General features: G+C 43.4%; 1 protein-coding gene across 2 annotated transcripts in view; it reads right to left on the bottom strand.

The window, feature by feature from the left end:
- OSBPL10 (oxysterol binding protein like 10) overlaps positions 1-13,543 on the bottom strand; it is a 745,381-nt gene that overhangs the window by 375,294 nt on the left and 356,544 nt on the right. The gene's annotated exons all lie outside the window — the stretch shown is intronic.

A 13,543-nucleotide genomic window follows, 5' to 3' on the forward strand; every position in this document is an offset into this window, starting at 1 on the left:
CTGACAGAGTAACCAAGGAAAATTATGGGGGGGCCAGTGTGTAAAGAAAAAGATACAAAATGGTCTTCATACCAGTTCAACCCATTGTTGAAATCAAATGCAAGTGTTTTTAATCCATCAGCACAGCAATTAAAATACAAAATGCCTTCTCAGTTTGAATGTTTCACACATATCATTTATCAAAGACAAAATGATATACCATTCCATTGCCATTCTAGAGGGTGACTGAACGTGAAACATTTGGAAATGTTTTAGCAATTGTTCACTTTTTTGGCACCAAGATGCATATATGCAAGTTCCGTTTAAATAGTTAAATTGTTAAATAACAATGTTATCAAAAAAATATTTCAAGTTGACAAGTTTAAACATTTTGTAGAGCCAGCCACAAATGGGTTAGAGGAATAAAAACAATAAAGGAGAAATGCTATTACACAGCCTGTAACACTGTGCTTGAGCATAGATGGTAAAGTGGCATTGATGCTTCTCAATAAGATGAAAGCTCCCATTAGTGAATTCATAGAGCAGTCTTTTCTCTGTCCTGCACCCATTCACTTTGATCTTATGCCCATGCAAGCAATGTGATGCAGCAGCAGGCATACAGCACAAGCAAAAGCTGGAAATGACTATGATGAAAGGATGGGTGTGATCTTCGACCTCATTATTACAAAAGCACATTAAGGAAACAGTGTCATCCTATGAGATCCTGCAGAGTGGAACTTAATAATGAGGACACAGTGTTTTCCTGGACAAAGCTGCTCTCATTGCGGACACCAGGCCCATGACACTAATGAACACTTCCCGCTACTTTGCACCTCTTTGTGACAAAATAACATCTCTTTGAAGGGCTGTAAGACAAGGCTGCACGGCAACTAAAGCTCAGGTTACTAGCTACATGCTGAGCAACGTCAGTGTAGCATTGCTTGATTCCAATGTGACGGCTGTGTCAAATCTCTTACTGAGGTCTGGGGTGATTCTAAGGGACAGGTTAGAACTATAAACAGAACGAAAACCACAAGACGTCTTACTCTTGGAAAGTGCATTCCGCAGGCTTTACAGGTTGAACAGCAGTATGTAAAGACATTAAACTATTATGCAGATATGGACAGATCCTTTTTATTTTTCAAGTTCTAAACAAGAGATAAACTAGTAAAGATTGAGAGTCCTAGTAAGATGGGAAACACCAAATAATTAGCTCACTTGGTAGCAGTAATTATCCCTACAGCTGCAGGTGGTGCTCACCACAAAGTGCACAAACCAACACAGAGAAAGGAATAATGCCAGTATTTCTGAAGACGCCCAGCGGGAGGGGCGAAACCTGTCAAGTGAGGACATACTATGACGATACTTCCGGCTGTTGGAACGTACGCTAAGGCACCAATCCTGGTCAAGTTTAGATGCTCTGTTTTTGTTTACAAAAAGTTACAGCCAAAGGAATTGTGATTGTCCTTTAGGTTAATCATTTGAAATAATAAAAACAATATGATGTTCAAACTTTTGACTTCTTTCTTTAATAACTACATAACACAGTACTTGTACTTTTACTTTCAGTACTTGAGTAGCACATTTTTTTTAAAAACTACTGGTACTTTTACTTTCAGTACTTTAGCAAAATTTAAAAAAAAAACTACTTGCAATACTTAAGTACAAAAAATGTTGAATACTTTAGTACTTCTACTGAAGTCACTTTTTGATAGAGCACTTTCACTTCTACTCAAGTGACTTTTTGATCGAGCACTTGTACTTTTACTCAAGTATGGGTTTCGAGTACTTTATACAAGTGTGTGTGTTAGCAGGGGACAGCTTTCTTTTACTGGATATGTGCAACTAAAGGTTTTTACAAGTGGAAGTAGTGCTGGCTTTGTGGACTTTTGTGTGAGCTGAGTAAAATGATGACAGAAAAAAAGAAAGAATAGTATGGAATAGGGCTGCACGATATTGGGAAAAAAGTACATTGCGATATTTTTTTTCCCAACGATATATATTGCGATATTGAGAAAGCCAAAAATCCAGGCTAAATACAGGGTTAAAACACACATATACTATATAATAAAATGCAGTATGGTGATGATGAGGAGGTCTTGTGAACTGATAACTTCCTATGCTCTCTTCCTCTGGGAACAGTTATCATTCAGCATTGTTCCCAGCTATCTCTATTGACAAACCCCCCCACCCCATGTTACAGAGAGGGGGAGGTGTTATATAGTCCTAACATACTTCCTTCCTAGAGTGACAACGCTGCTCCTCCTAGATACAGTACGGTTGTCACCTTAGGAATAGAAGTATGTTCCTAGCACGATCAGCAGGGGAAAGTAAAGAAGAAAAATAAATTGTAAAAAAACAATTGTAGACCCCCCCCCCCCCCTCTACAGACTGGTGAGCTGCAATAGGTTTCATTTCTGCACTTGAAGGGCTAGTTCAGCTTTACAGAGCCAACACTGCACCATCAGAAATCAGTGCCTGCCATTGGACGGGAAGATCTATAAGCAGAGTAATCGGGACTCACAGTTGTGGTAGAAGAATACAGCCCAACAATGCCGACATCCGTCCTGCATGTTAAGTCCGTCCTGCAGCTCTTCTGACCGAGCGGTTAGCGCGGCACAGCGAACCAATCACGTCGTGAGTAGCGGCACAGCGAACCAATCAGGTGTGCAGGCACGCGCGTTTGGTTCCCTGTGCCGCTGCTCACCGCTCAGCCAGGAGAGTTGCAGGACGGACTTAACATGAGGGACGGTCGGGCTGTATTCTTCTACCTTCCTTCACTGTGAGTCCCCAATATCGGCTGATCCGGCGATATGATTATCGCCCACTCCTGCAGCACGATATTCGATGTTACATCGAATATCGTTCAGCCCTAGTATGGAATATAGTTTTTATGAACTTTTGCAATGGAATATAAGGTGTCTTTAGATATACAGCACATGTAAAAGCAAAAAGCTAAATGTCAACTCTATCAGTCACTACTGTATCCTGTAAGATTGCAAAGCTTAGCAAAAGGAACCAGTGAGAGCTGCACCAAACAATCAAAAGTTGGTTTCACAGTGGACTTCAGGGAGCAATTTCTCAAGAAATGAGCAGTGAGGGCAGAGCTAAGTGGTTTTACTTTACTGCGTCTTTTTATCAGTGCAAATCCACTAGTCACACATGACTGAAAATAATCCTTTGGGTGACCATTTTGCAGAAAATCATAAAAGGTTCACTCAAGAGTCTGAAGGGGAAATAATGGGATTTTTGACTTACTGTAAAATCCATTTCTCTGATGTTCATTGATGGACACAGCTCCTGATCTTCTTAACCATTGGGTTATACTGCTGCCTATAGCAGTAGGACACTAGGCAGAAAAAAAGTCTGGCTACGCCTATGGGCAGTCCCAGGGGATATACTCCCTCTCTGTGCTATAGGTACTCAGTTTTGTTACAAGCAGTGTCAGAAGAAATACAACTCCACAGAGGGGTGGGTGCTGTGTCCATCAATGAACATCAGAGAAATGGATTTTATGGTAAGTCAAAAATTAAATTTTCTCTTTCATTCATTAACAGACACAGCTCCTGATATTCCTTACCATTGGGATGTCCCATAGCAGTGCTAAACATGAGGGGTGGGAACAGCGAAAAATAAACTCCCAAGGCTAACTATAGCCAACCAGGTAAACGGGAGATCAACCAAAACAACTGGAGCTTACCTGAAAAAAACAATACACCCTCAAAGAGGACCAGGTCCTCTAAACAGCAGCTTGCAAAACCTTGAGGCCAAAAGAAGCATCCGCAGATGCCAACACATCCACTTTATAGAACTTTGTTAAAGTGTGCACCGACGACCAGATGGTTGCCTTGCAAACCTGTGTCATTGACGCCTGATGACGGAAGGCCCAGGAGTCCTTTGATCGAGCACCTGTACTTTTACTCAAGTATGGGTTTCGAGTACTTTATACAAGTGTGCTGACCCCTGATGGAATAGGCCTGAATCACCGTCTGTCTGATCCATCTGGAAATCGTCGCAGAGGAAACAGACAACCCTTTCCAAAAGCCATCCGTGAACACAAATAGTGAGTTTGACTTCTTAAAAAACTATGTAGCTGTCAGATACACCCTAATTGCCTGGTCCACATGCAAGGCATGCAAAGCAATTTCCTTCGGATGTGTTGGCCTGGGACACAGGGAAAACAACAATGTCTTCATTCAAATGAAAATCAGAGACAATCTGAGGAAGGAACAATGGACAGGGGCGAAGAACCATCTCATCACTGTGAACCATCAGTAAGGTAAACGGCAGGATAACGCCGCCATTCTGAAACCCTGTGCACAGAGGTGAAAGCCACCAAAAAAGCCACCTTCTGGGAAAGCGTAAGGAGGCGAATCTCCCAAAGATTCTCAAAAGGAGGCTTCTGGAGGACTGAGTGCACCAAATCAAGGTCCCAAGGAGGCAACGGAGACTGCGCTGGAGGGGTCAAGTGCTTAATTACCTGAGGAAAATTTTTCACCAGGGAGTATGTGGGCCAAGGGCCATTGAAAGAAGACAGCTAAGGCCGACACCTGCCCTTGATAGTACTCAAGGCCAGTTTCTTCTCAACCCCCCGTTGATCAAGATCCAAGCCACCGAAAAAGAGCGAGGATGAACCCCCAAGAGACTCACACCACGCAAAGTACGTCTTCCATGTAGGATGGCAGATCTTCCTAGAGGTAGGTTTTCTAGCTTTTAAAAGCGTTGGAAACACCGACCTCTATCCATCAGCACCTGGCATTCAACAGCCAAGCTGGCAAAGTCTGTAAATCAGAATGGAAGATTGGTCCTTGGGACAGCAGACCCCCTCTGAGAGAAAGCTTTCAAGGCACATCGGCGACCAGCTGCGCGAGATCGGCGTACCAAGCCCAGCGAGGTCAGTCCGGGGCCACTAAGATGACTGGAATCTCTTCTGCCTTGATCCTGTGTAGAATTATTGGCAGAAGCTTGAGAGGAGGGAAGGTGTAAAGCAAGACGATACTGACCCCATGGGGCCACCAACGTAAGTGTGGCGTCCGCCAGAGGATCCCATGACTGAGCCACAAACCTCTGCACCTTTCTGTTAAGCCGGGAAGCCAACAGATCTACCTCGGGGATGCCCCACAGGAGACACAACTAATGAAACCCCTCCGGATGAAGGGACCACCCGCATTAGTCCAACGCCTGCCGCCTGAGGTAATCTGCCTGCCAGTTTTCCACCCCGGGAATGTGTACGGCAGAGAGGGCTGGAACACACGGTTCTGCCCACCTTAGGGCTTCCGCACCGCAAAATCGCCACCGGACTACACAAACATGGCCGCTATGCATTGAGCACACAGGCTATAAAAAAATTGCAGGACCAGGAGGGATCCCTAGGCCTCAAGGACAGACCCAGATAGGACGGGGGCCCTGACAGGAGCTCCATCAGGTATAGCCCCCCCCCCCCGCACAGGAAGTGGACCAGATCACACACACAGCCAGAGCATAAGTTGAAGGGGGTAAAATGGGGGGACAGATGAAGGGGGGGTGCCTGACGGGAAGAAGGGGAACCCGGGGGTCCGACTGTCCTATGGAGGGGCCCATGTCCACCCCAAAATCCTCCAGGGAAGAGGGGGGACAGCTACTCACCATACCAGGAACCAGGCGGGCACCGCTCCAGACAGAACCCCTCGCCATCAAAATGGGGGCTGTCGGCCAGGAGGAACGCTGCGACTCAGGCCGAAACCCGGTCGTATGCAACCTCGCAAGACATTTAACTCGCAGGCAAGCCCCCATCTGGTGGGGCTATGTCGCGGCCAACCTAGCGTGGAGCTGAGGTTTGCACGCGCTCGCTGACCAGACTGGGGTGACCACTGAATCTAGTTTATCCACCTCAGCGCCCAGTCCGGCAGTTGATTGTATATCTCACAGGAGAAAATCAGGAGAAAAAAAATCTTTCTAAAAAGAAAAAAATCGCCAGGACCAAAGATACTGGCAAGGATCTAGGTCCTTACTCCTGACTAGGCAGGAAAAAAAAAAAAGGAGTACATATAGCAGAGAGAGGGAGTATACCCCCTAGGCGTAGCCAGACTTTTTTTCTGCCTAGTGTTCTACTCCTGTAGGGGGCAGTATAACCCAATGGTTAAGAAGATCAGGAGCTGTGTCCGTCAATGAACGAAAGAGATATGATCTTTATCTCAGTCTCCAAAGGTGGGAATTTGATAATATTTCATTACAAAAGGAATGTTTCTGGCTTTACACTTGTGGAATGTTGAGTTCCAAAATGCCTGGAAAAAGAAATAAAATCGGGAATGTTTCTATGAGGACATGGTTTTTGGTAGAATTTGATAATTGATAAAAGTGTAGATAGTAGGTGGTGCTATCTCTGGCGTGATCACCCTATTTATATATACATTGGTTTAACTGTCTCCATGTTAGTGATTGGCATTAAATAGTTAGGATTGTTATCAAGATGGGAGTATATAAGCGCCAGTGGACATGACTGTCTTATATCCTGAGGAAACTCTGGTCAGGAATAAAACATGTCGATGTATTTGGACTCCCATGGTTTTACTTCATTGGCACTGACATGCATGCCTAATTAAGTAAATTGTGGGCTATATGACAGGGCTTGACAAATTTGCTTGGAATCTAGAAGCCAGCTAAAAAAGTTAGGAGCCAGTTTTTTTTCACGCATGCCGAATGCCCGGCTTCTGTCGGACCGGCTGCCATACACACGGGCTGAATCGCAGCCAGTTTTTATTGAACCCGGTTGATGTTGCATGTCATTCGGCCGTGTGTACTTGGCTTGATGGTATGATGGGTAGTGGCTCACTAGGGAAGGACAGTGCAGCAAGATGGGGCGATAGGTGATCCAGTAACTTATGCCACCTTAGGCCCCTTTCATACGGGCACCTCCACTAAGCGGAATCCGCTTGCTCAACGGTTATTTCTCCGCTAATCCCAGCTGAGCAGGCAGATGACCGCTCCGGTCCACTCTGCTATGCAGAGGGAACACTGACACAGTCCAGCTCTCTATGGGGCAATCGGATGGAAATGGACTGCCTGTCCATCTCCATCTGATTCGATCCACTGTACGGATGGAAAATAGGACCGCCATCCGTCTGTTTTTGGCAGACAGAATCGGATGGCAGCGGTTGTCAGTGGACAACCACCGCTCCATAGAGGAGACTGAAGGGTCTGATCAGGTCTGCCTGAAAAACTGACAGGCAGGCCTGATCACACAGCTTGTGTGAAAGGGGCCTTCGGCTGTGTGGCTGTGGCATGGCAGGAAGATGATGAAAAAAAAATTAATAAACTGTTTCCATCTTTTGTGAGGGTGTGAATAGAAATTAGGCTGTTCCAACCAACCGCCCCACACTCCCTTATCCACTTACCATTAAGCAAAGGATGCTAGATGAAGCCTGCAACAACTTCAGTCTCTTCTCCTCTTGGGAAGGAGATGGGCGGGCAGTGAGAACAGGCAGCTGCGGCCTCAATTACCGGCCAGCTCGGCATCTTAGTCTGCGCACCTGCGAGGGGGGGCTGGGGGGCACGGGGACAAGACACCTCATGCAGTGCAGCCCCCGATGCCAGGTCTCTAATTCTAGTCGCCAATGTGACCTGGCGCCTGGGGTTTGTCAACTCCTGAACTAAACTCTCCTATCCTTTACATCCTGAGATTGGGCCATCTTCACCTCTATTTAGATCTACATTTGCCATGGTGCTGCCTTATGATCCGCTCTAACACCAGCCATTCTAGGAAAGTTTGGGTGAGAGCCATCATAAACATACTGGCAACTGTGAGGCATGCCTTGGTTGTAACTGTTTTGGGAGAGTTAAATCGATGGGTTTAATTCCACGGGGACATGACACCTCGTGCAGTGAAGTCCAGGCGCCAGTTCGCTAATTCTAGTTGCCACTGTGACCTGGCACCTGGGGTTTGTCTAGCCCTTCTTTATTATATACATTACCCTATAGTCAGTCTCCTTACAAAAAGTGTAATTAAAAACAATTTGTTTGGGACCAAGGGTCAAATAAGTGACTTATCCTTAATTTATGGATTAATTGTTGCACATACTGTTTTTCACAATATGGAAAACTTCAATTGTGACAGCAGAGTGTATATTTAATGTATGAGATCCTGAGAGGCAACCTGCACAGAGCATGGAGCCGTCTGTTGATACCTGGTATTTACTGGAGGTGCAAGATAGATACAAATCACTTTAGCTTAGAAAGCATTTTTTAATATTTTGTGGACTGCAATAAGTAAAGATCTGCAAAGGCAATTTATCGTAAGGAAATAAGTCTGTGTTCCACAGATTGGGTTAACCAGTGTTGTCTCATTCTAGTTAAGTAACAGGTGGATGCTTACACTTTCCCTGGTAAAGGAGATTATTTACTAGCTTCAGTGGCTAAAAGTTAGTCACCTATATATTTTATGTGCAGTCATTTATTCAGAAGTTCACTGTGCACACAGATAATTCAATTACTATATCCACTACTTGGCCATGACATTTTCTAGATCCTGATTAATGCATATATGCCAATCAGTAGAATCATCATGCTAGGGCCAATGCACCAATATTGGGATTCTATCAATCTCTGCATACCATCAATGTATAGGTTCCAAATTTCTGTTTTCTGTTTGAGAGACCTGTGCATTTATAATTATATCTATGGTAATTACTGTTGAATACATGGGAATACAATATTTCCACTATATGTTCAGAGGGTAGAATCAGGGTAGGACTTTTCATGGGCTTGACTCAAGTTTATCCCTCTGATTACACATGGGGAGCAATTTCTCTTATACTGCAATTTAATCATATAGTAGCATGTTTATGGATTAGTATTTACCAGCTATTGCCAGTTTTTAATTATTTCTTTCAGAGGCAAGGATTTTTCATACATTTGGGTGTTCTGATTAATAAAATGTGTTATATTTTTGAGTATGTTTGCTCTCCTTTTCCTCTATTTAGGATTTAAAATATTGCTTTATGTGCCTGGGATTTTATCATCTACCAAAGCCTTTCTCAACCATTTCAACACAGAGGAACCCTTGAAATAAATTTCTGGTCTCAGGGAACCCCTGCTAAAAATTAAAAATCTACAACTCGTGACACATTAGTGGGACAGTCAGTGGGAAGAATGCTCCTTACTCTTGTCATCGTTGGGAAGAATTACCCCCTTACAGATAGCTAAAAGGTACAATGGTCTCATTGGGAACTTATCTGAGAAGCAGAAATTGCTCAAGGAACCCCTAGCAACCTCAGGAGGAACCCTAGTTGAGAAACCCTGATCTACCATGCTACATTTGTAACCTAATTATAGTGTACATGATGCCCATATAGACCAGGATAGATCCACCCGTAAATAAATAATACCAAACCTGCTCTTGCCTCCTTTCTTTGGGGTTGTGCATTATGTGACCACAACCCTTTTTTCTGAGTAGCTGCATGGGCGCCCAACAGATGTAGCTTTACTAGCCAGCATTGCATCACAAAACCCTGATGTTCTGATGAGCTCTGGATCCCTTAATCCTGTCGCTGTTTTTCACAGTCAAAATGTAAAGAAAGGGCCAGCTGTCAAAAGAAAAAAGGAAAACTTGTCCATTCTAACACTAATATTACTATTTATTGAATTGGTGGGTATTTTTAAATGTAGACTGGAGTACCTCTGAAAAAGGTAGAAAAAAAGATCAGAAGCTGTATGGAATAGATTATGTTTGGTGTCTGAAATGGGCTTGGCATCGATTTAAAAGGTGATTCATGCAATGTGAGGAGAAGAAGAAAAGTGAAAAACATTTCATTCTATTCTGGACTTAATGCAGCCTGCTTGAAAGTACAAACACTATAAGGTTCTGTTAGGAATGTCTGGCATTGCCTACAAAGTGAGTGAATGATTTTCTCAGTAAAGATTTGGATGGAGATCGTTTCCCCCCATGTAGCACTTCTAGGAGTGCATCCTTCTGCTCAATGCTTGTGACACACAGAGGAAGGACAATCTCCTATTAAATATGTGCCAATGCAGCTCAGCAAGGGATAGGCACATTCCAATTATATATTAGGAGAAAATGTAGCCTTTTACAATGACTATTTAACATAGAGTGGTGCCCAGGCACTACGGATAAAACTGAAAGATAGATTATACTGAATTGCAAAGACTGTGCACCACCACACAGCTTTTCTGTTGTGACAATTGATGTTTTTTCTTCCTTTTCAGAAATTTTGCATTTTTACATACATTTTACATTTACAGCCTAGTAGGATGTATGAGTGTGTGTGTTTATTTACAATAACTTAGAACCTACAAGTTAAATGTAGCCTAAAAGCTTTTATAGCCTATGCTTAGTTCATTTCATTACCCTAAATGTATGTTATTATACGTATTATTTAATGGCACATTAAATATACATCAAGGCTATTCTATGTCTAACAAAAAGGACACATTATTCTATGTCTAACAAAAAGGACACATATAACCTACAGAACAACAGTAAATGATAATTTACCATAACAGAAACAGATGGTTGCATACTTGTTATTTAAACTGCTAACATGTAAAAAAAAAAAAAAAAAAAAAAATATATATATATATATATATATATATATATATATATATATATATACAAATACACACAGTATTTCACAAAAGTACACCCCTCACATTTATGTAAATATTTTAGTATACTTTTTCATGTGACAACACTGAAGAAATTACACTTTTCTACAATGTAAAGTAATGAGTGTACAGCTTGTATAATAGTGTAAATTTGCTGTCCCCTCAAAATAACAACACACAGCCATTAATGTCTAAATTGCTGGTGTCATGTGACTCGTTGTTACAAGGTTTCAGGTGTGAATAGGAAGCAGGTGTGTTAAATTTGGTGTTATAGCTTTCACTCTCTCATACTGGTAACTGGAAGTTAAACAAGGCACCTCATGGCAAAGAACTCTGTGAGGATATGAAAAAAAGAATTGTTGCTCTACATAAAGATGGCGTAGGCTATAAGAAAATTGCCAAGACCCTGAAACTGAGCTGCAGCACGGTGGCCAAGACCATACAGCGGTTTAACAGGACAGATTCCACTCAGAACAGGCCTCGCCATGGTCAACCAAAGGAGTGGAGTGCACGTGCTCCGCGTCATATCCAGAGGTTGTCTTTGGGAAATAGACAAATGAGTGCTTCCAGCGTTGCTGCAGAGGTTTAAGGGGTAGGGGGTCAGCCTGTCAGTGCTCAGACCATATGTCGCACGCTGCATCAAATTGGTCTGCATGGCAGTCATCCCAGAAGGAAGTCCCTTCTAAACATGATGCACAAGAAAGCCCACAGTTTGCTGAAGACAATCAGACTAACAACATGGATTACTGGCACCATGTCCTGTGGCTGATGAGACCAAGATAAACGTATTTGGTTCAGATGGCGTCAAGTGTGTGTGGCAGCAACCAGGTGAGGAGTACATGCCTATAGTCAAGCATGGTGGTGGGAGTGTCATGGTCTGGGGCTGCATGAGTGCTGCTACTACTGGGGAGCTACAGTTCATTGAATGCCAAAATGTACAGTGACATACTAAAGCAGAGCATGAATCCCTCCCTTTGAAGACTGGGCCGCAGGGCAGTATTCCAACATAACGACCCCAAAAACACCTCTAAGGCAACCACTGGCTTGCTAAGGGTAAAGGGGATGGACTGGCCAAGCATATCGCCAGACCTAAACACTATTGAGCATTTGTGGGGCATCCTCAAACAGAAGGTGGAGGTGCGCAAGGTTTCTAACATCCACCAGTTCCGTGATGTCGTCATAGAGTGGAAGAGGACTCCAGTGGCAACCTGTGAAGCTCTATTGAACTCCATGCCCAAGAGGGTTAGGGCAGTGCTGGAGAATAATGGTGGCCACACAAAATATTGACACTTTGGGTCCAATTTGGTCATTTGTTACTTAGGGGTGTACTCACTTTTGTTGCCAGCGGTTTAGACATTAATGGCTGTGTGTTAATAGTTGTACTCTCACTACTTTACATTGTAGCAAAATGTCATATGAAAAGATATAATAAAATATATATATATATTAGAGCTGCACGATTCTGGAAGATAAAATGAAAATCATGATTTTTTTTTTTGCTTAGAATAAAGATCACGATTTTCTCACGATTCTTGGTGTAACATCATCTTTCACATTATACCAAAAAATTGGGCTAACTTAAGTGTTTTTTTTTTTAATTCATTAAAGTGTATTTTTTTCCAAAAAATTGCGTTTGAAAGACCGCTGCACAAATACAGTGTGACATAAAATATTGCGACAACCGCCATTTTATTCTCTAGGGTCTCTGCTAAAAAAAATATATAATATAAATAAAATAAAAACCTGAAAGACAAAGGCATAATGAGCTAGTATGCATCGCATACTAGCTCACTATGAAATACCTTAGAACGAAGCGCTCGCACACCGCTGACACAGCTGACATGTTCACCCGTCTTCCTTTCTGGGTTCATGTCCTCCGGCCATCTGATTGGCTGGAGCTGCAATGACGTCATGGCAAAGGGCTCTGAAGGAACGGCAAGGGCGGCCGTTCCTTTAGAGCGTATGCACTAGTGATGTCACTGGCTGCATGCAATGTAAATATCTCCTAAACTGTGCAAGTTATTTACAGAACCTATAGGTAAGCCTTATCATACGCTTTCCTATTGGTACAATTTACAGAGGAAGCTTTACTTCCTCTTTAACTTGTAAGCAACAAGTGTAAGAAAAAGGCTTAGTCTTTAAGACCCCGTTCACACTGGGGCGACCTGTCAGGTGACCTGGTCGCCGTAGGTCGCCTGCCATAGAGAAGCTGTGGACCCGTTCTAATAGGAGCGACACAAGTCGCTCCGACTTAGAAAAAGGGTCCGGAGCTTCTTTGGGGTGACCCGGAGCGACCTGCATTGATTTCAATGATTTGAAGTCCGTGCCGGCCGCTCCGAGGTCGCGGTGCGAGCTGCGCACCGCGACCTGTGAGGTCGCCCCGGCAAGTAGCGTCGCCCCAGTGTAAACGGGGTCTTAGTGGTTGAACTGCCTTTATTTACAGACCAAAGTTCATTCCTTTGATCTAAAAGAACAAAATGATACATTGTAAAACACTGTGTTTATAGTTATCTCCCAGCCTTAGCAATGTTGATAAACATTTGCTGGAGTGCCGGTTCACACTAACGCGGCACAACTTCGGGGGCGACCTCTGAAGTCGCGTGCACCGCGACTTCGGTGCGACTTGCCTGGACTTTATATAATGAATGTCAATGCAAGTCACTCCGATGTCGCCCCGAAGTAGTATAGGAACTACTTTCTAAGGCGGAGCGACTTGAGTCGCTCCTATTAGAACGGTTCCTGTAGCAGTGCATGGACCGCAACTTGTCAGGCTGACCAGTCGCCTGACAAGTCGCGGTAGTGTGAATGGGCACGGAGGCTCTTTGTTTTTTGACAGCTGTGAGTGAACAGAGAACAGCTCTGCACTGTATGAAGTGAGATCGTGAGGAGGGGTGAATGGAGATCGTGATTTTTATTAACGATTAATCGTGCATCTCAAATTATATATATATATATATATATATAT

Source organism: Pelophylax lessonae, assembly GCF_965119305.1.
Source record: "Pelophylax lessonae genome assembly, chromosome: 5".
NCBI lineage: Eukaryota > Metazoa > Chordata > Amphibia > Anura > Ranidae > Pelophylax > Pelophylax lessonae.